Here is a 25,855-nt window from a genome sequence, read left to right on the forward strand (position 1 = left end):
TATACTTGAAGTGTAAACTTTCAAAAAGATTTTGAAAAATATTTAAACCGAAGGAAGTTGTGCAAAAAAACATATATTTCAATTTTAAGAGGTGGGGGTTCATTTTTCGATTTTTTTTTTTTAGTATTATTTATGTATGTATTGTAGGTAACAAATTTGCTTTAATAAAGTTTTCTCAAAAATTCCTTTAAATTTCAAAATTGGTTTTTTAGTGAAATCCCGCACTACCTTAACGAATTTTGAAAAAAAATATTATGGGAATTTAGAAACACTTGAGCCAATTTTGAAGAAAATCGGTTTGGTAATTCTTGAGATATAAGGCCAAAGGAGTGCAGCGCACACATATATACATAAATTTTGTTTTTTGCTAGGTGAACTAGTTGGACCGTAGAATGTAAAGATTTGCAAAAAACCCAATATCCCATTTTTAACATGATCACCATACTTTCCTTCTTTAATATAACTACTCTAGCTATATTCACCAGGAAAGTAAAATATTAATAACTAAATTTAGTAGGGATATTTATTACACAATCCTGGAAAATATGAATACCTTTGAGAAAACCCTGTATTTGGGATTACATGTAAAAACAATCTTAATACTTATAAGGATATTAAACTATTGACTTGCGGAGACCCGCGCGAAAATTTCGGAACACGAAAAACACACCTGTTCAGTGACTCAAATATACAAATGATTGCCGACGGTGGCGCGTCGGTGGCTACTGGACTCATTAATGAGCCAGAGAAAAAAAAATCACTTTTTACTAACTTTTTTCCACTTTCAACACTATCACTTACTTTTCGTGTTAAATTTTTTTGATGCACACCCGGGAGGTAATCCCTTATCCAGCCATTCCATATTTATGGGGATTCGTGTTGATGGTGTCTAATAAATTGTGCACAACCGTCGCCTTTCCTTAGCGTATTGCATGTAGATTGTGGCTGTGAATTATAATTATATTATTAATCTAAGTAATTACCATGATTTTATCATCAACACGAAGCGTTTGTACAGCATTTGTCGCAATTTTAATATATCGAACAAAAGCAAAATATAATTTCATAATAACAATAATGATAATAATAATAATAATAATAATAATAATAATAATAATAATAATAATAATAATAAATAATAATAACTGTAATTAATGGCGAGCATATAATTCCTAACAATCCTCGAAGGGAATCTGTGAGTCTTCAGGATAACTAAGGGTCATGACTACCTTGAAGAACATCTTTTCAGGATGAAGATCCTCGCATGTTCTCTGTGTGTTATCTATAGAAGTGAAGGTTCCGTTATGAAATGAGGACATTTAAGAGTATTTAAAAAACTGACTGATTAAAAAACATGTCTGATGGAACATTGCACTGGAAGGCCAGAAATCTAATGACATTTTATCGATAGTTTGAGCATTGAATAAATAATTAATAATAATAATAATGCCCCGGATAAACTCCAACCTCACATCCGTGCAATAAATCTAAGCACACATCCAGGGAGGGCAACGACACCGTACTTCGGTACCTTCACCTATGTCAGCCAACGGGGCAATGGTTTTGCTCAGGAGCTCCCTGTGGAGTTTAAAAAAGAATCAATAAAACAAAAACGAATAACCGATAACTAAATGAAATAAAAAAAAGCAAACGACCTTTGCATGGCATTTTTCTTTTTCTTTTTTTTTTGTACGAAAATAGAGAAAAAAATGGTTTTGCAGAAGTTAAAGTAAAATTTCCTAAAAAGTAGACAGATATTAAAAAAAAACTTTCGTCGATAAAAATATGATTAACGAATATTTATTACTCTCCCGAGTGACAAATAAAAATTCAACACTGGAACTCATAAGAATGTACAAATTACTTGATGGTTTACGTTCCTCATTTTTTATATTTCAAGTTCTTCTGGTATATATGAAATTCCCGGTAAATGTATTCTTCTAGTAATTATTTAAATAAAATAAAACGAATCAAAGTGACCTTCTCAATTGATGTAACTGAGAAGATAATAAAGGTAATGAGACGGTGATAAATAAAAACAGTTCTGTCTTAAAAATACTGAAAGTAAACGCCATTATTTACAAGTGCTCCTTCAAAAGTGAAGGAAGTCAAATAAATTCTGAGCACATGGAAAGTGATGTCTAGGATCTTTTGGCACAAAAAGAATTGATTTTATGCCAAGTGGAACAAAAATAAATTTACAGTTTCACTGTAAAATATTTAATCGTCACGAAATACTATATAAGTAAACAGTAAGGTTTATTGTCAAGCTACATTATTTTGTTTCCACTACAAGGATGAAAATATGCGTGCTACTTAAAAACTTTGGTTATTAAAGGACCCAACAGATTTAACTGTCCCCGGGTGATTTTTATTGTTTCATAAACTAAATGATTGTTAATCAGCAGTCATTTTGGAAGTGATGTTTATTTAGTTCGTAAAAGCTGTCACTATGTCGATAAATTTAACGTTGAATTTCAGTAATAATTGAAAGGAAGAAATAGAAACGTTGTTTAATAATTGTAACGTACCAAATCAATTTTTTTTTTTTTTTTTTTTTTTTTTTTTTTTTTTTTTAACCTCCGGTACCACCGTTAGGTATTGCTTCACAGGATGAAATGGATGACAATAGTGCGTAAAAATGTCATGCATGACCGGGATTCGAACACGGGACCTCCGGATGTAAGGCCAAGACGCTACCACTCGCGCCACGGAAGCCCGGCTTGTATTAATATTTGTGTTAAATTTAGACCAGCCATTTTTTTTACTTTCTGACTGACCTTTTTATTATGACAACAATGTTTATTTCCTTTTTTACCGACTTTTCGAAGAAAAATAACGTCTTATTTTCGGTCTTATGGGGGGATTGGGCGGGTGTAATTGAATTTTCTTTACGTTTTGAGGTATGAGGAGTATAAAAATGCTATTTCCTTAAAATGTAATTTCCTTATGGCTCAAAAATCTCCAGATCAATTTCTTTAATATTTAGATATACTGTAGTAGTGTATCGGACATTGTGTATGTAAAAATTTGATGAAGATTGGTTGAGTCATTCTTCAGTTAAACTAAATTTAAGATCGACAGTTGACAACATAAGCTCAATTTAAGGTTATGTTGATTTTGTATTGGTGTATTTTTCATACGCGTCATGTGCAGTGAGTAACAGTGGTGAGTTTAAGCTTTGCGCTTGTGGTGAAGAGTATACTTGTTATTCTTAATTATTTCATCTAATTACGGTTATAATTTAATTTTCTTATAAACAGAAAATATATTTTAATATTTAATTTAAAAAAATTATACCGCTTTAGTTTTCCCATTTAATTTAATTTTTGTGTATTTCTTCATTAATTATCTTCTCATTTATCATTATTTATTTGTATAATTTATTTATTTAGTATATTTCGTTTATCAGTGTTATTATGCTTCAGAATGGACAATTGGTGTTTCTCTTGCAATTATTAGGTTGCAGCACCCAACATAAATATAATGTGCTGAGAAGTTCTGATGCTGTTATAGATATATAGACAGGTATAGACAGAATAACAATCCGGGTGGCTAGGGGCTCACCTGAGTGCATACTTTGCCAAGGTAGGGGTTTTGGCATCAAGCCCTGGTTAACTGAGATATTCACTGTATGGAGAACTCTGCGATGGAGCAGTAGTGTGGGAGGGCGTAGGCATTGATCTCATTCTCGAAAGCAGACCAGAGCAGAAATAGATAGGGTATGTTTTCATTAGCGGCTTATTAAATTTGTGAATCTGTTTCTTGATTTCACTGCCCAACAATGAATATGTTTTGGGCTCAAAAATAGCTTATTCTTTTGTATTTCTATATGCTGAATTCAAAAATCACCATAAAAATAACCAATTACCTTTTGCTGTGGAAATACATGTCATTTTTTACTCAATCTACATTTTTAGTTTGGGGGTAATTTTGTTTTTGGTGTTGTCACACCTGTTAAATACAAAATACAACGTTCTTCAGCTGTTTGTAGATTATAAACATTATTCCTATTGCTGTGACTGTGAATTTCATATTGTTTGTGTTGTAATTAGTGCAGATTTCTGGTTTTCAAGTACTTTTGAAGTGAAAAATTTGTTATCAAAATGCCATGAAAATATGTAAATTCAGTGAATAACTTATGTTACATTTGTGGTGAAATAAAATTTTCATCACAGAAATGCAGTGTGACACCTCTTGTGAAGACTGTCTTTCAGCATTATTTTGGTGTGATGGTAGGGGACGATAAGTCATGGGCTCCATGTGTATGTTCCAATTCTTCTTCAGTTATATTATGAGAATGGCTGAAAAATAAAAAACGATCTGTGCCATTTGCTGTGCCTATAATTTGACAGGAGCCTAAAAACCATGCAGATAACTGCTATTTCTGCTTGACTCCACCTATAAAGGCAGGATTGTCAATGAAGAAAAGAGGAACAATTCAATATCCTAATCTTTTCATTTGGTATTCGACCTATTCCACATTCAGATAATTTATCTGTTCCTACTTCACTCCAAGATTGAAGTAGAAAATGAAGACAGTGTGGTTAAAGAAGAACCAACAAACCGTTCACATTCCACGACTCTAATTTTGACGAAAAAGATGATAAACCACACAAACTAAGTCATGTAAAATTGAGTGATCTCATTTAAGACCTTGATTTGTTGAGGAGAAGGCAGAACTTCTAGAGTCAAGACTACAGAAATGGAATTTTCTCCAATCTTATGTCAGGATCTCACAATGCAGACATCGTCATAGAGATCTGCTTTCTTTTTTTGAGAAGAAAAAAAATCTTGTTGTTTGCTGTGACGTTAATGGCTTGATGAAATGTTTGAATTTGAATCATGATCCAACTGATTGGAGACTATTCATAGACTGCTCCAAGCTTAATTTGAAAGCTGTATTACTTCACAATGGCAACCATCTGTCTTACTTCTATTCCTGTTGCTCATGAAGTTCACATGAAGGAGACTTATGTAAACATGGCAGTCCTCTTACACTGACATCAAATATGCTGAACACAAGTGGAAAACCTGTAGCAATCTTAAAGTCATCGCTGTACTCTTAGGAATGTAGCTGGGGTACACTAAATACAGCTGTTTTTTAAGTATGTGGGACAGTAGGAATAGGCAATCAATTATATTCAAGCAGACTGCCTACAAGAAGTCTTAACTCTAGCTAGAAAAATGTTATTGCCGAGCCTCTCGTGAACCCAAAATATGTTCTTCTTTCACCCCTTCATATAAAGCTGGATTTGATGAAAAATTTTGTCAAGAGTCTGAACCAAGAAGTACAGGCCTTAAGTACTTAAGAGACAAATTTCCTACATTAAGTGATGCAAAAATTAGGGAAGGTATTTTTGTTGGGCCACAAATTCGACAACTTGTAAAGGATTTGACTGAATTTTGGAGGGGAAAGAAGAGGAGTCATTCATAGATTTTTAGACAAAAAAAAGAGATGAAAACTACAGTCGGTTAGTAACAGTACTTCTGCAAAAATACCATTAACTCGGATGCAACATGTCCCTTAAAATCCATTTTCTCCACTCACACCTGAACTTTCTCCCTCCTAGCTGTGGAATTGTCGGTGATGAACACGGAGAAAGATTCCATCAGGATATTTCTGTAATGGAACAAAGATATCAGGGCCATTGGAATGAAGCAATGCTTGAGAATTACTGCTGGTCTGTATGTAGGGATGCTCCGGAACTCACTTAAAAGAAGAAAGCAAAAAGACAACAATCTCATGGAGCCACGATTTTCTTCAGACCCAACCAACTATAATTTTTCAACCCAATTTTTTTCCAACTCAATACAAATAATTTTTCACAGATAGTTATACTACCAACTACCAATATTCTTTCATATGTATACTATTCTTTTCTTAATCTAACATATTTATATTCAAGCCTCTCCTTTTATTAAATATAATACATGAAATAATTGTCTTACAGACATATTCGTATGATAGTTTTATTTGTAAAGATAAAGTGGCAAAGTAGCTCCTGGTGTATGAAAGAAATAAATAGATTAGTTTTTTGATAAATGTTTATGTTAATTCACGCAGTTGAATCACCAGATCAATGACACTGGAATGCAGAAGGCAATGGAAAACCACTGCATTAAGGATATTCTGAGTGTATCATGCTATGGGATGGACCTTTTTGTGAAAGATTTTTGAGTTATAGCTTCCCCTTATTTGGATCTTTGAAAGGAAAATACAACAAGGTTTCATGCTTATGAAGAAGTAAAAATAAGGTATGGACACAGAAAGGGTAATTGTGCAGGGAGGACTAGAAAAATGAAAAAGAAAACAGGAAATATGATAATAGGATCATGGAATGAACTGACACTAATGCAAAAGGGTAAACTTAAAAACAAAAAACAGGAAATGATTAGAAATAAATTAGAAGTACTTGAAATGAGTGAAGTGAGATGGGGAGGAAATGGAGAAAGGTTGAGTGGGGACTTCCACTTGTACTACTCAGGTGGCAAAAGAAGTGGTAGATAAGGAGTTGGTGTATTAATAAAAAAGAAACTAGGAAAAGTAATTAAGGTGGAATATGTTGATGGATTCAATCAAATGTCCTTTTTTATAGTCCTGAATATTTTTTTTATTACCTAATAGCTTATTTTCTTTCTATTGTACTGTATTAGCAACCTTGTGCTTCTTCCTTCTTTTCCTTTCACTTTTCCCTCTATGATATTCTTATTCTTATAAAGTGGTCATTCATTTTATGACTCACTCAATGGAGGAGTGTAATAACACTGCCCAACAAAGGATTTTTGTTTTTGATATTTCCATCACTTCATGAGTCAACTCTTACTAATTCTGAGTAGAGAAACATGAATATGACAAAGAAAAAGTTTTATTAGTTCTAGTTTCTGTGATATACAATAGGTGGAAGTATTTTATTTTAACGTATTAAGAGGAAATGATACATTTTAATTACATACACCAACAACATAGAAAGTCCATTTGACATTTTTTTAATTGCAGTTACATTCTAAGATTTCTTAATTGATGGAAGAATACCTGGCAGTTGGTTGGGTCTGAAGAGAATCATGTGATGGCTTCATGAGGTTGTTGTCTTTTGGCTTTCCTCTTTTAAGTGAGTTCTGGAGCATCCCTACATACAGACCAGCAGTAATTCTCAAGCATTGCTTCATTCCAATGACCCTAATATCTTTGGTCCATTACAGAAATATCCTGATGGAATCTTTTTCCGTGTTCATCACTGACAATTCCACAACTGCCAAAAGACTAAATTATTGTCAGCGACAATAATACTGCACTGACAATAATTTAGTCTTTTGGCATGATCTGTAGGTTTCAGTACTTGTATAAACATTACTTTGTAGGGTAAAAGTTTCAGTTCTTTTCTTACAGCTTTACGTGCAGTAAAAAGTCCGATATCTTGCTGCTATGCTAACGTACGCATTAACTTTTATGGACTTTTGGCCATAACATTCGAAAAGCAGCTTCTGTTTGTATAGTTTAGGAGGTCTTCCACATCGATCAGTGTCTTCAACAGAGCCTCTTGCGCGAAATCTTTTGATAAGAGTTCGAACTACATTGTGATGAGGAACAGGAATATTTCGAAACTATTCAGAAAACCTATGCTTCAATAAGTCCGTATACTTGTCACGTTCACGAAAGACGTGTTCAACGAGAAAAATGCTCTTTCTCTACCGAAAGAACCATTACGTTTTTCGCAACTATTGACTCTGAAAGACGAAGCGAAACGAAGTACATTCAATCACAATTCAACAACTGACGTCTTCATTACTGAGCAACTCCCAACGAGCCCATAGGGCAACCAACCTAACGCCGAAAACACAGAATGCACCACACAATTCTAAAGCATACTGCACAGCGACTTTCGGAACACGTTGTATATCTTTTACGATATATTTTATATCGTAATCAATATACTGATATATTTTACTGATATCAATTACTGATATATTTTATATCAGTAATTTTACATAACTAATGTGAAAAACTTGTCTTATCATAAAATTTAACCAATATATTAATGAGATAATTCTGCGAAGCCGCAGTGATTAAATAAAATGCAACACTAAATTATAATTGTCAAAAATAATTTCAAATTTCTCAGCCCAATCCGTTAGAGCAGTTGCAAAAGTAGCACTATATATTTCAATCATGTACGAAGAAAATAAAAGCTTACTTGTACGAGGCAGACAGTTGCTGTGCAAGGCATTATATTACTCTTTTCTCGTAGCATTAGGCTCATTCAATTCTGAAATACAGTATGTTTAACTGTTTTCATTAATAGCAAAAATTCTTTCCACATTTAGAATTTATTATCATTTTAGCGTACTTATAAACATTTCTTACTGTATACAATCCAAAAATAAATAGTTATATTCTTATGTTAATAAATCAGGAGGATTTTGAGTAAATTGAATTGTTGAACAAAATTATCGTTGTTGCGATCAAAACTTGTTTTGTTGGAATGAGGATAGTTTTTTCGTTTTTAAAGACTCAATCAAATAATGATATGAGTCCATAGTATAATTGAAGTTAGATATAGGAAGAGATTTTGTGTTAAACCTTTGGTGTTAGAAGAAGGCGCGGGGATCACATTTACGCGAATGGGTTAATTTGATAGTTGAGGGTTGTAAGTTATGGTAGGTGGTCGTGGTTGGAAGACGCCATACGGAGGCGATAGTATGTTGTGTAAATCCATTGATGGAAAGTCTGCCGAGGCATTTGCATCCGTGGCATCCGGATAGAGGCCTAACTGATGACAGTCGTGTTATCAAGTTTAGAGAGTCTAAAAGACGACCTACGGTAAAGCCCATCAAAGCTAGAAACGGAAGGGGTGGTGTGGCAACCGGGATCGTCACAAGGAGGGTGTCTTCCCTACGGGGATCAGGATGTGAAATAAAATAGATAAATATTTTTTTTTAGTTTACAAATAAAATGATCTCGAAGTCGAGAGTTAAGGTTCAAATCCTAATAAAGATAGTAGCTTTTATCTGGATTTGAATTCTAGATCGCGTGTACCGTTATTCTTTGGTCGTTGGATTTCAATTAATCAAAAGTCTCAGGAATGGTCGGCCTGAGTCTGTTTAGCGGTACATTCAAAAAGATATTGATGAGTCGCTAATGGCTTTAATTGTCTGGCGATTATAAATTAAAATATTTAAAAAAAATAATTTATTAACACTTGTACGATTATAATTAATCAGCGTATTACCTTCAGGAATAATTACGAAAGACGGAATTGTGTTTACTTTCTCACATTAATATGTTTTTATGTATGAGTTATTGTATTATACATATACATATGTATTTTAATTTTAATAATAATAATGTGCATAATAATAATGAATATTTTTTCATAATTCTGTATGTTAAATGAGTAATGTAATTAAAAACCTAATAATTGTTGTTGCAAACGATGTTTATAAAATTACGTTAGACTTAATTTATCTTTTATTTTGTTTGACATATAGAAACGTATTTATATTATAGAAACGTATTAATAATTTTAAGTACATGACCTTCTTTGATTTTGGGAAGGTCTTACAATCAATATAAAATACAGATACATCACTCGCTCTCTCTCTTTCTGTACGCACGCGCGCGCGTGTGTGAAAATTAAGTGATAATGAACAGTAACAATTTGAGACTTTTTTAAAAATAGTAGAGAAAGTGCTATTTAAAGGTATAGTTTTTTTGCTTTTAAAGCGTGTAACTGGGATTACGGAAGTCGACTTTTGTAGCGTAAGAGAAATGCCTGACCAGTATTTAAACCCGGGACCCCCGGATGAAAGACAGGGAAGTCAGAGACGTTATCACTCTGCCACAGATATAGGCGGATATAACTATAAATTTGTTTATTTAATTTATGAACAATCCATTTTATTTAAATAACAATTATATTTTGTTTTAATTTTATTTTATATCATTAAATAAAAATATTATAATACGTTATTTATTATTTCGAAGCGGCCTACTAGAGACCACGCTATGTAATTGTTTTAATTTTTTTTCGTTTCCATATTTCCTTCATTTTTTCGTTGAGCATCCGTTTTACTTCTTCTGCGCATTTTTTTCTGGTGCTTTTTCTTCCTTCACTCGCAAGAATCTTTGCATTCTACATTTTCTCTCTAAATTTCATTCAATCTAAACGGACCTTTTCTATCCCTAGATTTTGAAGTTCCTCTTTCATCTACCCTAAGTGTCCTATTTAGCTTTTAAGTTGCCTAAGTGAGCTAAAAATTTGTTTATTTAGTCTTTTTTCTCAGACATGATACATTCGTATCATGTCTAAGAAATTTTAATCTTCGTTTTCTAATTGCGAATTTGTAATTCATTATTTATTATTTTGCAAAAATAATACACTTATAGTATACATGTGTATACATATATAGTGTATATAACTATATATGTGTATATAGTCACTTGCATTTTCCGTCGTTGTGGTAATTTTTTTTAATTTTATATTTTTTAGTCGAGTAACCGGAGGCAGATGCAGTCAGTCGCGTAGTACATACAATAACAGTAGCTGTGGATGTGTTGGTTGAGCCGCCACGCTGTACACCGTCGCACCCCTTATAGAATCGAAATTAAAAAAAAAAACGGAAATGTTTTTTTAGATATTTATCTGAAAGTATTTACAAACCGTAATGTTCCGAATATCTCGTTTAGTATAGTCGGAAAAGGGAAAAATTTGTAATCATTCAAAAGTTTTTAACGTTTTTCATCCCTTTCAATATCGGCTTTCAGAAAATTTTGAAAATGACTAAGATATTTACCTAAAGATTACACATACCAAAAATCAAGTTGATATTTTTATTTTTTACCAAGAAATAAAAAAAAAAAAATATAGTAATCTTTGTTACTCCATTTTAATCCTTTAAACTCGGAATATCAAAAACTCTTTTCTTATCGTTACCCGGCAAACACCACTAGGAAGTGACCGTAATTCATTTCTCATTATTTTTAAAAATTGTTTAATTACTTTTACTTTGTTTTTTAATTTAGTAACTGAAGGCAGGAGGAAGATGCAGCTAGTCTCGTCGCTCAAGTAACGGGGCTGAGTTGATTAAGCCGCCGCGCTGTACACCGTCGCACGACGTAAAAATCGAAATTCAAAATAATCCAAAAATGGTTTTTAGATGTTTGTTTATCTGGAGAATATTTTCAACCCCAAATCGAGTGAATATCTCGTTTAGTATAGACGGAAATTGCGAAAATTGGCAATCATTGTTCAAAAACGTTTTCACTTTTCACTCATTTCAAGATCGAATTTAGAAAAATCTAGACATTGTTTTTTAAATATTCACATGAAGATTACATACACCAGAAATCAAGTTGATATCTTTATTTGTTATCGAGAAATTCAAAGTATAGTAAAATTTCATTATTACTCCATTTTAACCCTTTAAACTCTGAATTTCAAAAAATCTTTCCTTTTTTGCACTTACACGATAAGAAGAACGTGTATACAAATTTTCATCAATCTGTCTACAGTATTTTTTGCTGGTCGTTGATTATGAATGACTGACGACATTTTATTTTATGTGTGTGTAAATATATAATGCATGCTAATGGGGAAAGAGATATTCTGCTTAGATTACACTATAGACTACAGTAAAATATTATAAAAGAATTGTCATAAAGATATCCTTTATCCTTGAATCACATAACCAACACATTTTTGTGTTATCTTAATGTATGTCAAATCGTGTTCAAAAATTTTATACAGAATAAAAAACAGTAAATGTTATTTTAATAGCATACTGAGGATAATTTTTTAAAAGCGATAATGTATGGTAATATAAAAGGCGCCTTTTAAAATTATGTCGCCAAAAAATAAGATTAGTAAATGGTCATTATTAATTTATATTTGAGTAAAGAAAGAAGGTCAACAAATAATTATTCAGGATAAAGGAGAGAAAATATTGATAATGTAGATACAAAAAATAATAATTTTAGATTTATTATAAATAAAAATAAATTAAATTACCTTTTTAACAAATTTATCTTAGTTACAATGAATGATTTTTGAAATCACATTAAATGTTTTTCGTACAGAGCCTGAAGTAAAATGAGATATTGGACACTTCTCATAAGATGATAAGTAATGACTTAGTTGTACATTTACAAAAATTCCAGTATAAAAAATAAATTTGCACAGATTGTACTATTTTTATTTATAATGGATATCAGGTAAAGTTAAGATAAAAGAAATAGCACCCTAACAAGACTATGATTACACATTTAAATTAAATTGGAATCAAATATATTATTATAAAAACCATTCTACATGACAATTTAACTTCATAAAATAAAATAATTATTTAATTCAATCAAAATGTTTCACCAAATAACTAAATTAATAAAAAATTATCTTTAATTTTCATCAAAATCTATGTTTGAAAAATATATAAAATAAAGGTAAATTAACAATGTAAAAAGAAAATAAATAGATTATGAACACTTTTACGCTAACAATAATTATTAAACTGAACACTGATCTTTCGAAAAAAATAGTAATAAAAAAAGTATCTTTTAATTTAATATCATTTTTGAAATAATCAATTATTATTTCGTAATAACAATTAAAAAACTAACTGTTGTAAACAATATTATTATTATTTTTTTTGTTATGAAAGAGCGGCCATCAACAACTATGGTCATTAGCAAGGTGGGAATTGGTAGCGTATGAAAAAATGTCATGACTAACCGGAATCGAATCCGGGACCTCCGCACAAAATGCCGAGACGATACCTACTCAGCAATGGAGGTAGTCATTAAATTTTTTCTCCGTTAAATAAAGTATTTAATTGTAAAACTATGCCAAAAAAATCTTATTTAAGTTGTAGATTATTTAATAAATCGAATTTAAAAAAATAAATAATAAATAGAATTAAGAAAGAGAATTTACTGACTGATTTTTTCCTGGCAAAATGAATAGGAGCATTACACACACACACACACACACACACTCTCTCTCTCGATCTCTCTCTCTCTCTTTCTTTCTTGTTTTCTTTCTTTCTTTCTAAGTAACCTTCCAGTCTTTTAACATAGAAAAATGAAGTTTAGTAAATTGCATCGCCCCCTGAGGGGCAACTCAAAAATCTTAATTGTGAAAGAGAAGACTGTGATGCATCATTTTACGGAAATTATAATTTGATTAATTAATTAAATTGTATTTAATTTTTTCTTTAATTAAGTAAGTATTTTGTAGAAATGGGAGGGAGTTAAACTGACGGAATCTCATGGAAGCAAAATCGGGGTCTAAACATCATAATTTTATACTCGCATACTTTATATAGACGGCCCCTAATAGTAGTATTGTAAACTTATTGTAACAAGAAGTAACCTCTAGTATTACAAAGAAAAAAACAGTATTTTTAAGAAACGCCTCCGCTATTTTTAACACCCCAGTATTTTTAAGAAACATATCTCGAAAGTATAAAGCATAAATTACCGTTTAAGTTATTTAGCTATTTAGCTGTAGAAGAAAGTATTATTGAAAAAGAAAAGTTTTTATATTAAACATACAGGTTATGTTTGTTTTAAATTAAAAAAAAACTTTCATTTTTATTTTAAAATTAAATTTATTGGTTATCTTTTTTTAATTTTAAGTGTACTTAGTAAGAAGGACTTTTCAAAAAATTATATATAAGAAAAACATTGATTTTTTTTTTATTATGAAGGTTATAATATTTCAAATAAAAAATAAACCTGCTTATTGTACGAGTAAGTATTAGTGTTACTTTAATTAATTTCTTTGCTTCAAATTATCTTTATACATTAATTTTTTAAAAGTTTTATTTAAAGATATTATAGTAATAATATTTATGAAATTTCACATTTAATTCAACTCAACTAAATCAGGAAGGTACATTATCAAATTTAATTATTGTTAAATGTATTTCAGCTAATAATAAAATGAAAGTTATTCTTAAAGAAAATTGATCTAATGTTTTAGTTAGAAACCATTTTTATATGTTAACTGCTGACGGATTGTGTTTTTTACTGACTGTTAGTCGTTTTTTGCTCGATTTCTTATCTTTGACGTTTTCTCTACAATCTTGGAATTTCACGTTTGTCAGCGTTATTTTTATGTTGATAAAACTGATAATATTCGTTCCCTTGTCGCTGAAAGTATAAACAGTTAATTCTAAATACAGTTTCTCCGCCAAGTCCTAGTACATTTAGACAAATATACATTGTGAACTTACTATATATTTTGAATTTCTATTCACGTTTCTACTTAAGAATTATTTATCCAGCGGATCTTTGTGTGGAACACGCAGAGCTACGCGTCCCCACATCCTTCTGGTCATGTTGCAATGCACCTCCGGAATTATGGTTCGAATGGCTTCCTCCACTCTGTTACACAATTTTTCATTTATTACTTAACATCATTGAGATATATAACCTTTGATTATTCCCCAGAATGAGTTGTCGGGTAAGATACACTGACGAGTATTTAAAAGAATTTTTGTTTTGGTTTTCATGCTCGACGTTTTGAATTGGCTTGACAAAGAGGACGAGTCCTCTTTGTCAAGCCAATTCAGTTTTTTTAAAATTTCTCTAGCCTCCGGGATCACCGTTAGGCATTGCTTCAGAGGATAAGATGAAATGGCAACTTTTTAGCGTGTGAAAGTGTCATGCCTGATCAGGATTTGAATCAGAATCTCCGAATGAGAGGTCGAGACGCTACTACTCGCGCCACGGAGGCCGGCAAGCCAGTTCAATTGAAAAATTTATTCAGTTCAAAATTCAATTAAATTTAATTCAAATTATACACTACCATATTATTATTATTATTTCACGGACACTTGAAGCTAAGTCTTGTACGAAGTGGTCACTCTGTACCGCAACCAGCGCACTTAATGACCATAAACTCCTCTTTCCTGAGGGGTTAAATCACACCTCACATATACGCCAATAAACACACCCACACATCTCTACTACATAAGCGCAATAAAACGCACAGAAACAAAAACAAAATATGCATTTTTCAATCCAACGGTATCCTCAGGACTTGGGCTGTACCATAATTGCTATGTCTAACTTAAATTTCCTGGCACTTTCGTCAAATCTTGTTCCTGGTCATTAGGGATCATTTCAATTGCTCTAAAAACTATCCGCACTATCTCTTTCTTCATGCCTCACATCCTGTTACTCACAATCTTGAGATCTTGATATTTTAATTTTTCCTCGACAATATTTTGTGGGATATTTACATCGTTCGGCACAGACGTCTATCAGCACGCATTTCTCTCTTTGTGATCCTTCAGTACTATATCTGGACTATACTTAATTTATATCTGGATTTACTTAGATAAGTTCTAGGCACTTATCCAAAGAATAGCAAGAACTTTAAACGAATTCGATATTCTACTTAATAAGAAAGTTATAGCGATATTTTATTTTTTCGAAAAAGTCCCTCGCATTTCCACCCCCATGGTCCAATTTTGCCCATAAACGAACTCGACCGAGTTCGAGATGATTTTGGGTTGTTATATTTTATGTATCAACTTGAAAGTGATTGGCGCAAAATTACAGCAGTTATCGTGTCCACAAGATAGTGAAATATATATATATATAAACTTTTGAACTGACGGTGGTTTTGGGGTCTGGGCGAAGATATGTTTAAATTTTCCGGGATTCAAATCATGGTACCCATTACAATAGGTATTTCTTATGAAATTTTCCTGAAAACACTGTAGTATTCTTAAAATTTTTGATTAAGTTTTTTTTAATAGAATTGTTTTTAATTTTAGTATTTAAAACACTTTCGTTACTACGTATCCTTGAAGAAAAAACTTAAAAGATTACTCTTTAAGAAAGAACAAAATTTTTGTTTTAAAAAAGAAAATTATTTCTTCAAGCAAAAAATTTGCTTCTTAAGCAAATTTTTTAATTAAGTGTTTATATTAATTCCTGTTAAAATAAAAAATCATCTTGAAAGTTTTGTTTTACTTAATTCATTTTTAGATTTTATTATTATTATTAATATTGTAATTTTTTTTTTTTTTTTTTTTTTTTTTTTTGTTAAAAGAATTTAAAATTAAAATAACTTGCTCTTTCTTTAAAAACAACACTTTCTTTTATCAACTTGTATTGTAGGTTGCGTCGTTGTAGATCATAAGCCGTTTGTTATAGTTTTAAAGACGTTTAATAATACTGAAGGGAATACCATTTTGTGATTGATTTTTACTTTCTACGGTAATCCAGAGATTGTGAACACTTATCGTTGAAGATAGGTGGGTTTTATCATGGACACTTCTACTATAAGATTTTATACAAAGCTTTGTTAAGTATTAATCTGTTGGATTAATAAGTATTGAAAGAAGAAATTTTAAATAAATTGTAGAAGAAAATTTCTTGGTAGAATCTAGTAAAGAAAAATGGACAAAGTCGTTAGGCCTCGTAAAAGGCACCTAGGATTAATAAAATTGATTTTAGAAAAAAATTTACGGGGTAAAAATAGTAAAGGAAGATGAATATTAAATTACATGAAATAGATAATTGAGAATGTAGGATGTAAAAGAATAAGTTGAAGCTAAAGATTGATACAAAATAGAAAATAATAGATATTAATCCAATCAAACAACTAAAGATTCTTCACAAGAAAAAAAAGGGAAAAATGTAATTTAAACTCAGTAAAATTGAGTTTATTGAAATGTATCTTATTAAATAAAATGTCGAGTACTTTTTATTATGAATAAACAACTATAAATTTTGAGGTAAGACAAAATTCCTACCCCTCTGAATCATACACTACCGTTTACAGTACGATAATAATAAGTAGTCTAAAAAGTATTGAGCCTTTTGCTTACGAGATAGCGTTACCGTACTCTGGCAAAAATTGAGGAATGGCTTGTAAGCAGTCATAACATCGCCAATGACTTAAACATCCATCACCAAAGAGTGTTAACCTATTTGAAGAAAGCTGGCTACAAAAAGAATTTCGACGTTTGGGTGCCACATGATCTCAATAAGAAAAATTTGCGAATTTCTACTGAAACGTAACGAAATCGAGACATATCTGAAGCGGTTGATCACTACTGATGAAATGTTGATAACCTACGACAACAGTGTGTGAAAAATATCGTGATCGAAACGAGGAGAAGCCTTAAAGTCTGTGGCAAAGCCCAACTGACGTCCAGGAAGGTGTGCGACTGGTGGGATTTCAAGGAAAGCATCGTGCATCACGAGCTGCTTCCGCCAGGCAGAATAATAGAGTCAGACCTGTACTGTCCACAATTAGCGCGATCGCACCCAGCAATTCAAAAGAAACGGCCTAAACTGATCAACAGAAAGGATACCGTATACTGCGCTGAAAATGCCGGACCTGACCCATAGGGGAAGACACCTTCCATGTTACAGTTTTGGTCGCCTCGCCACCCCCTCCGTACTTAGCCATTATAGGCTTTACCGGAGGTTATCTTCAGTACCTCGGCGATTGATATATTACAGTCTCATCTCGGCCAGGATGCCACCGATGCGAATGCCACAAGCGACATTCCCATCGGTGTCCTACTAACTAGCATACATCTTTAACGATCCGTAAGAAATTTAAATAACTTGACCGGGAGGTCTTAATGTACCCACCGTATACCCGGACCTGGCACCGTCAGCTTATCATTTGTTTCAGTCTCTGCAGAACTTCTTGAATGGTGTTAAGTTAGTTCCAAAAGAGGCTTGCGAAATCCAAGTATCACAATTTTTTGACCAAAAACCACAAAAGTTCTACGATGACGGCATTATGGTGATACCGGAAAAATGGCAGAAGATCATCGAAAAAATGGTGGATGTGTGCTCTCATAATGTTATTTTCGAATAACATAAATATATTCTCAATTTTGACCTCCAAAGGCGCAATACCTTTTTAGACAACGGTACACAGATGTGCCGGGAGATGTTGAACATATTTAAGGTACTGATTCAGGACATTAAAATTAAAAAAAAAAATCATGTGGAAAAACGTCCTACTCATTTCATTTTCCCCTCTGCACGCCATTTTGTATTTTTTCAATAAAAACTTATATCTTAAGAACCGATTAAAATATTTTAATGAAATTTGTTGTACGTATTCCCAACTTAATAATCTTCTAAAATATAAATAAGTTTGAAAATGTTACCTTTCAAAATTTTATAACTGTGGCCATTTAAATGATTTAATAACTAATTTAAATGCTTTAGTCATTAATAACTCCGTAAATATTAGTTTATTGAAATATGTTTTATTAATAAAATTTTAAGTATTTTTATTCTCAATAAAATGGTACTTTATTTGTTCAAATCTGTTTAATATGACGAAATTCGTATTTTTCTTCCGAAGTAGATTAAAGGATCTATTTTTAAGTTAAATTTTCTATTCTGTAGTACTGATGTGGACTAAAGAGTACCGGCGTTCCTGACAGGAATAACAATAGCGACCTGTTGTTAAGTAATAAACAAGAATATGAATCATATAACAGGTCCATAGATATGCTTCTCTCTCGTCAGATAATACCTAAGAATGAATCGACTTCATATTAAAGAATAAATGGAATTTTGGCTTAGAAATATAGAACCTAATCCGGGAAAGTTATCAAAATGATATTTTAGCAAGATTTGCTAAAACGTCAGTAAATTTGATTAAAATGAAAATAATACAATACGACAGGGATTTGAGCTTAAATTTGAAAGATCGTTTAGTGAAACGCTAATATCTTCACTGATTTTTCTCTAAAAATCTAAAATATGGAGTCATGGTCCCTGAAAGCAGAAATCATTGTAAAGTTTAAGCATTTGAAATATGAATTTAGGGGGATTTTTAAGAATATTTTCAACGAATCGGGTTAAGTTTAAAAGAAAGAAGAAACTTGCAGAAATTGTGATAGTAGTCTATGTGCAGTAAGCTATTATATCTTGATCGTATACTCCGCGGGTCAAAGTGCATTATTCTGCATGTGATAATGCAGGAAAAGACATAAGAAAGGATAGGAATAGTAATAAAAATAATAATTTATCTAATACAGAAACACAGCAGAAGCCATGATATTCTAGGTTAATAAATACAAAACAAATGGCAACATTTCAAATATATTCACTAATACAATAGTAATAGAATTATTGTATTTTCATTAGTCTTAGTTTGTTGTTTAATCTTTGTACAGGAGGATCCTCAGTTTAGATTTAAATTTCCTACTCTCACCCTCAAAGAAATCAATAATATTCTAGAATTTAGTCGCCATTGTCTTATATCTCTCGTAAAGAGCCAGTCAGTTGTAGCGTGAGGTAGGAAACAGATAGAAATTTCTTATACCTCTTCTACGAACTCGAAGCGATACGATACTATTGTGCGGGCTGAAACCATTTACATGGTTATGTAGTTCAATCAGGTGAAAACATCTTCTCGCAGAAGGTTTAGGAATCTTTAAGACGATAGCAAATCTCATTTGTTCCTAGAAGTTGAAAATTGAGAAACTTCTATCTTAACCAAGACAAGAAACTTGTTTGAACGCTTTCCTGATCGTTATTTGTTCATATCCGATTTCTATTCCAGATCAGGGAATAAAAACCTTGGAATAACTACCCTGGAGCAGGGCATTCCAGGTGACATCGGACTAGGAATTTGTATGGAGTTAAACATGAACGAACATTCACAAATGATTTGCTGATCCGTTTAATTAGACCTAGATTTCGTTTCGCTTCCGCGTGAAGGCAGCCATAATAATAATATAATGGCTGCGTAATCTGAGAGAGTGGTTTGGTTATTTAACGGCAGCAACTTCTAGATTAAGATCGTCATGATAATTATAACTTCCGACTGAGAGGAGGTGGCTTTTGAAGAATAAGAAGAATCGGAAAAAGAAAGGATCAAAAAGAAGCGGGCAATTTACTTCCTCCCTCCGAACTTGTCAAACAACTTCAACCAAAGGAGAAATTTGGAGATCCCTTCCAAAGTAACAAATGCTTATCTCGCCTACAATTCTTCAAGCGACCTAAAATTGTTATCTAGGTGTGCGGAGCACAATATTGATCAACGAATATGAATTTGTTACCTTAAACTTTAGTGGCGAAAACCATACCTTCGAACCACAAAAAAGTATCTGACTTTTTAAATGAATGAGTCAACTTGTTCCTGGAATTGTGTGTGCGGTTTGCGGAATTAATTATAATCAATTCATCCGGACATCCTTTGGAGAGTTTGTCCCATATTAGTACAATATTTTTTTTTGCGGTTAGCATTATAAGCGTGTTATTTTTCTCTATAATTTGTCGGCGAAAGTCGATTCGTTTTTGTGTTTTTACTTGTATTTTACATTCTTTTAAAATATGTGAGTGAAATCACCTTATTTTCTATATAAATGACGTTCAGTTTTTCTTTTTTCTTGTTTCAGAATAAATAAGACTAGAAAATTAAATATAACAATTTTATTTATACGAGCGTATTCAGTCAGAATATTTTAATCCTTTATGTTTACGCCTACATACATTCAGTATTAAGGATGAATATGTCGGTTACATTTTCAGTTTAACATTTATTCTTATTTTGTATTCATATGACATACATGAATGTGTATTTATTTATCTTCATTAAAATACACGTATTAGGCCTATCACGTCATACTCTGTTGGTTATCACAGTGTGACGTTTATTAACGGATACTCATGTGATGTAGCCGGCTTGTGTACATAGATATACACACAATTGAATTCATCTACTATATGGGTGTGTGGGCTTTTTGTTATTTAACGTAAAGTTGTACTCTCAAATTGAGTAACGGTTCATTTTAAACTTGGTATTTAGTACATATGACGTAATGCTTTAATAATATATCCGTTTTAAAACAAGAGATAAATATTAAAAAGCACTACTGCCAAAAAAAAGCGCTGCTCTTACTATAGGATAATTACTAAAATAGGATAATTAAAGAGCGTGCGGGTGACAATTTTGTACATAGTATAACTTTTATTTCATTTTTTAAAATTTATACATATATATATATATATATATATATAGAGAGAGAGAGAGAGAGAGAGAGAGAGAGCCTATAAAACTTTCGGTACGTAAGGATTCCAATGCGGGGTCATACATCTCTAAATCGGTTCTGCCGTTGAGTTACTATGGTGGAACAAACATACATACATATACCCTAAATACATTACACTCTTTTTTGGGCAGTAGTATAATAAAAATTTGTTTTTTTGTTGTCTAATTTGTATTTTACTGACTTCACATTTTAATTTAATTATATCTTCGAAAATATGTCATTATTTTTAAGCAAATGTTTCAAGAATTATTACGCAGTTCTGCGCAAGAAGACCGATTTTTCGTTTTCGACGCTCTCACTCTTTCACAGTCAGAAACGCACCGATTTTCAGAGTACAACGCACTACATATGTTCGATTAACCAGTAGACCCTACATATAAACATAATTTTTAACTCGCTCACCATTATGACTCGCTGTATAACCGTGTATAAAAAATGCATCAGCCCACAATCAACATAACCTCTTTTTTTTTTTCAACCTTAAATTGAGCGTAACTCAGGAACGACTCAACCAATCTTCATTAAAATTTTTACATGCCCAACTTTGGATGTACTATTACAGCATATATAAATTTTAATGGAATTAATTTAGTAGTTTTGGAGATTTTCTAGTCACAAAAGTTTTTTCTTAAAATTTTGTGACTTCGAAGACGTTTTGGTGTCTTAAGACCCCAATTTAAGTGAATGGTAGTTTCGTACTACTCATACCTCAAAATTTAAAGAAAATTACTTTTTATCCGCCTTCAATCACACCGTGTGACCGAAAGTAATACCGTACTTTTATTCGAAAAGTGTAAAAAATTTGTAAGTAGATTCTGTTTACTATTTAAATCATTACTTTAAAACATTTTAGTTTTGAACAAACCGAATGATTTATAAACTTATGTGTTATATCGTTGCCCATGAGTTTGAAGCTTAATACCTGTACAATAAACAATTGAGAAGGTCTTATTTTATTTGTTAACGTTTAAAATTTTGTTTCATTATGGAAACATTTTTTTTTTTTTTAATTACACAATATTTATCTTTTTAGACCAATTTAAAAAAAAATCTTGATTTTATATTTGTGTGAAATGCGCAAAAAATCTTAACATTATCGCATTAAAATTTAATAAATCTTTTCCAACTATCTACATGCAGTCTCCTGTTTGTTATAGGACTCTTCATCACGAGTTATCCATCAAAATAATGAATCTCGTAATATTATATCGAATTGTACAGTAATATTAATTATACAGCAATTAATAATAATTAATTGTACAATAATACTCGTATTATATTGAATTGTGCAATAATAATTGTTTAAATATTTATTATATTTTTATTAAGATAAAGCTTTAAGAAATGCATTAATTAAAACAAAAATTATAATAACAGATTTAATATATCTATAAAAAATTTATATGTAACATTATAAACAACTAATAAACGTCTAAATCAAAATAAAGATAATTCATTATAAACAAACATATATTAAAATCGATTAATTATACGAGTATTTTAAATTAATTTATAAGTAAATTAAGAAATTAAAAAAAAAATTAGTTCAAAAAAGAAAATTTACTAGTTATTCCGCTTGTATTGGATTACTAAAAACGTTTCTAAATAATTAAGTGAAATGCATTCGAAATTAAAGTTTAATATTGCTAATAACAGGGAAAAAGCTGTTTAACATCTCATCATACTAAAATAAAAATTTGAATGGCCTTTCTCCATCATATAAAATAATGTTTATTTATTTTAGTAATGCAGATGTAAAGAAATCTTTTATACTGAACATTATTATTATTTTTAATGATACATGAGTATAATTAATTGTAATTTATATTCTAGTTGTTAAATAAAATTAAATTTTCTCCTTTATTTTATTACTTACGTTGATTAATTATCCGTACGAAAGATTTCATCGAAAGGTAAAACACTAATCCATTTTTTTTTTAATTTTATAAATTTGTTGTATAACTGTACAAAGCTATTAATATTGAAATCAGACATATGGAATTTAATCATATTGTAAGAAGGTATGGGAAATGACAAATTTTAAAATTCCTTCTTTATCATATAGAGAATGTGGAGGCATGTATCTACAAATACGAAATTATTACACAGACATCAACTACCCTCAAGTAGACAACATAACGTCGTCATTTGACAAATGACGAAAAAATATAATTTAAAAATGGATAGGATACATGCATTACACTAATGTATAAGTGATAAAACGAGGTCAACTAAATGACATCTTGAGGGTAGAATTGTATTAATCTTTTTACTTTGATAAATAGAAAAAACAAGAGAACGTTTAAATAGTTTACAAATTTTACTTTCCCGACGAGTATAGCTAGAATAGCTACATTAAAGAGAAAGTATGATGATCGTGTCAAAAATGGGATGTCTGGTTTTGCAAATCTTTTAAGTTTAGGGTCCAACTAGATCACCTAGACAAAAAAAAAAACATATGCGCGTACATACGCGTGATTAATACGTATGCATATGCATATGCATACGTATATGAGTCACACTGCGTTTGGTCTTAAATTTCAGTATTGACCGAACTAATTTTCTTCAAATTTGGCTCAAATATTTCAATTTATGAGGTATTGATCATACTAATTTTTTTTTTCAAAATTCTTTGAGGGAGTGGAAGATATCGCGAACAAATCAATTTCGATTTTATTCTGAGGCACGTCTGATAAAACTTTACTTTGACAAATTTATTACCTACATTGGACATAAATAATCCAAAAACATTTTTTTTTCAAAAATCAACCTCCCCACCTCTAAAAATTGAAATGTATGGTTTTCGTTTTACTCTATCTCATTTCGGTTTTGATATTGCAAATTTTTTTTTTATATTTTATACATCGTAAAAATGTTCTCAATTTAGAAAAAAATATAAATCCAGCCTTAAACGCAGAAAAATTTTTTGAAAGTTTTTATGTTTGTTTTATCCTTTATTGGAGGAATTATTAGATTTAGGAAAAACTTTACTTAAACAAATTTTGTTAACATTAACCTATATTTAAATATTTTTAGAAAAATATTTCTTAAAATTTATTCCCCACCTCAGAATACATAATATTTTGTTTTTTTTTCTCTGCCTCTTTTAACTTTTATTATTTAAATCTTTTTTTAATTAATTTCTCAAACATGGTACCGTTGATATTTTAAACGAATACATGAACAATTAATATAAACCACCTTACCAGCACGTTGATAGGTACTCTAGATCTTTCAGCTTACCTGGAAGCTATCATCAATACCTTTAAAGTCAAAATTTAAAAACAGTCGTGTCCTACCAGTATAGGACATATAGGATATATACATATAGGACATACTGGTATAGGACACTAGTACATACTAGTAGGACATGACTGGTTTTAAATTTTAACTATGATTTTTTAAACTTTTGACTTTAAAGGTATTAATTTTAACTCCTGATGATGGCTTCCAAGTAAGCAGAAAGATCTAGAGTACATATCAATATCAGGTGGATTACATTAATTGTTAATTTATTTTTTTAACTTTTCTTTGTCAGTTTAAAAAGAAATTAAAATTTAAGTATTTTGGCCCCCTATAATATACCCCGGACCCAAAAAAAAGAAAACATCTTTTTCATTGCTCTCATAAAAGTTATAGTTTATTTTTTCAATATTTTTAAACAATTCTTTTTTAAATTTATTTATTTTTGTCAGGGATTTTTATAAAATTGATATTATATTTCCGCCCCATAAAATAAAGGAGGCTTCAAAATCAAACATTTTTTTATTTTTAATTTGGAAATTTTGTTGCATAAATCTTATTCTGTTAATCATAACAATCAATTAAAAAAAGCCACTGATACGAAGACCCCAACATTTTAAAAAACTCGGACATTTTTTAAAAATTTATATTTAAACGTTTATTATGAAAATAGAATACGACTTAATGATTGATTGAAAAGATTTGCCAATAAAGTAGAATTGGAAAAGTTTGCAATGATAAGCAAGGTATTGATTGTATGACTTGACCGGCGTAGCCGGGAAAGACATGCAATACTTTGCTAACTTTTTTTTACCGACTTTTCGAAGAAAGGTATGGTATTACTTTCGGTCGTAGGGGGTGTGGGGGAACTGAATTTTCTTTACGTTTTGAGGTATGACGAGTACGAGTATACCATTTACTTAAATTTGGATTCCCTTATATATTAATATATATATATATATATATACTAGCAGACCCGACAATGCTTCGCTATTGCTAGATTTCTGTATATATACAGATTAAATGAACGCAATTGAAAATTTGATAAAACATTATGGAACTTCACAAAATTTAACCTTTCACTTTATAAAAGTCAGATTGTAAATAAATTCAATTGCCAAAACAACAGCACTACCCATCGGATTTAATTCAAACTACTCTCTAAACAGAATAGTCGGTTCAAAATACCCCTAACTTTCTTTCTACTGTTCAGATCGAGTATTTCAATAGCTTTAAACATTCTCACGGACAAGGTGGATCATTTTGCAAAAACCCACGCGTAAATTGGTCAAGTAATTTTTTAGTTTATAGCGGATACACATACGTGTATCCTTTTATATATACAGAAGAAGAAAGTCTGTTTGCATATTTGTTTCGTAAATATCTTGACACCGGCGCCACCTAGCATGTATAATTTTTGCAAAAATTTACCTTTTCACGTAACTAATATATATTCTGACTATGAGCCAAATCGGTCCATAAATACAACTTTTCGAAATATCTCAACCCCCAGTGCCATCTACTCAGTCCATTTTTGGCAGAGGTATTACTTTCCATGTAAGTA

This window comes from Lycorma delicatula, chromosome 4, assembly GCF_047948215.1.
Source record: "Lycorma delicatula isolate Av1 chromosome 4, ASM4794821v1, whole genome shotgun sequence".
NCBI lineage: Eukaryota > Metazoa > Arthropoda > Insecta > Hemiptera > Fulgoridae > Lycorma > Lycorma delicatula.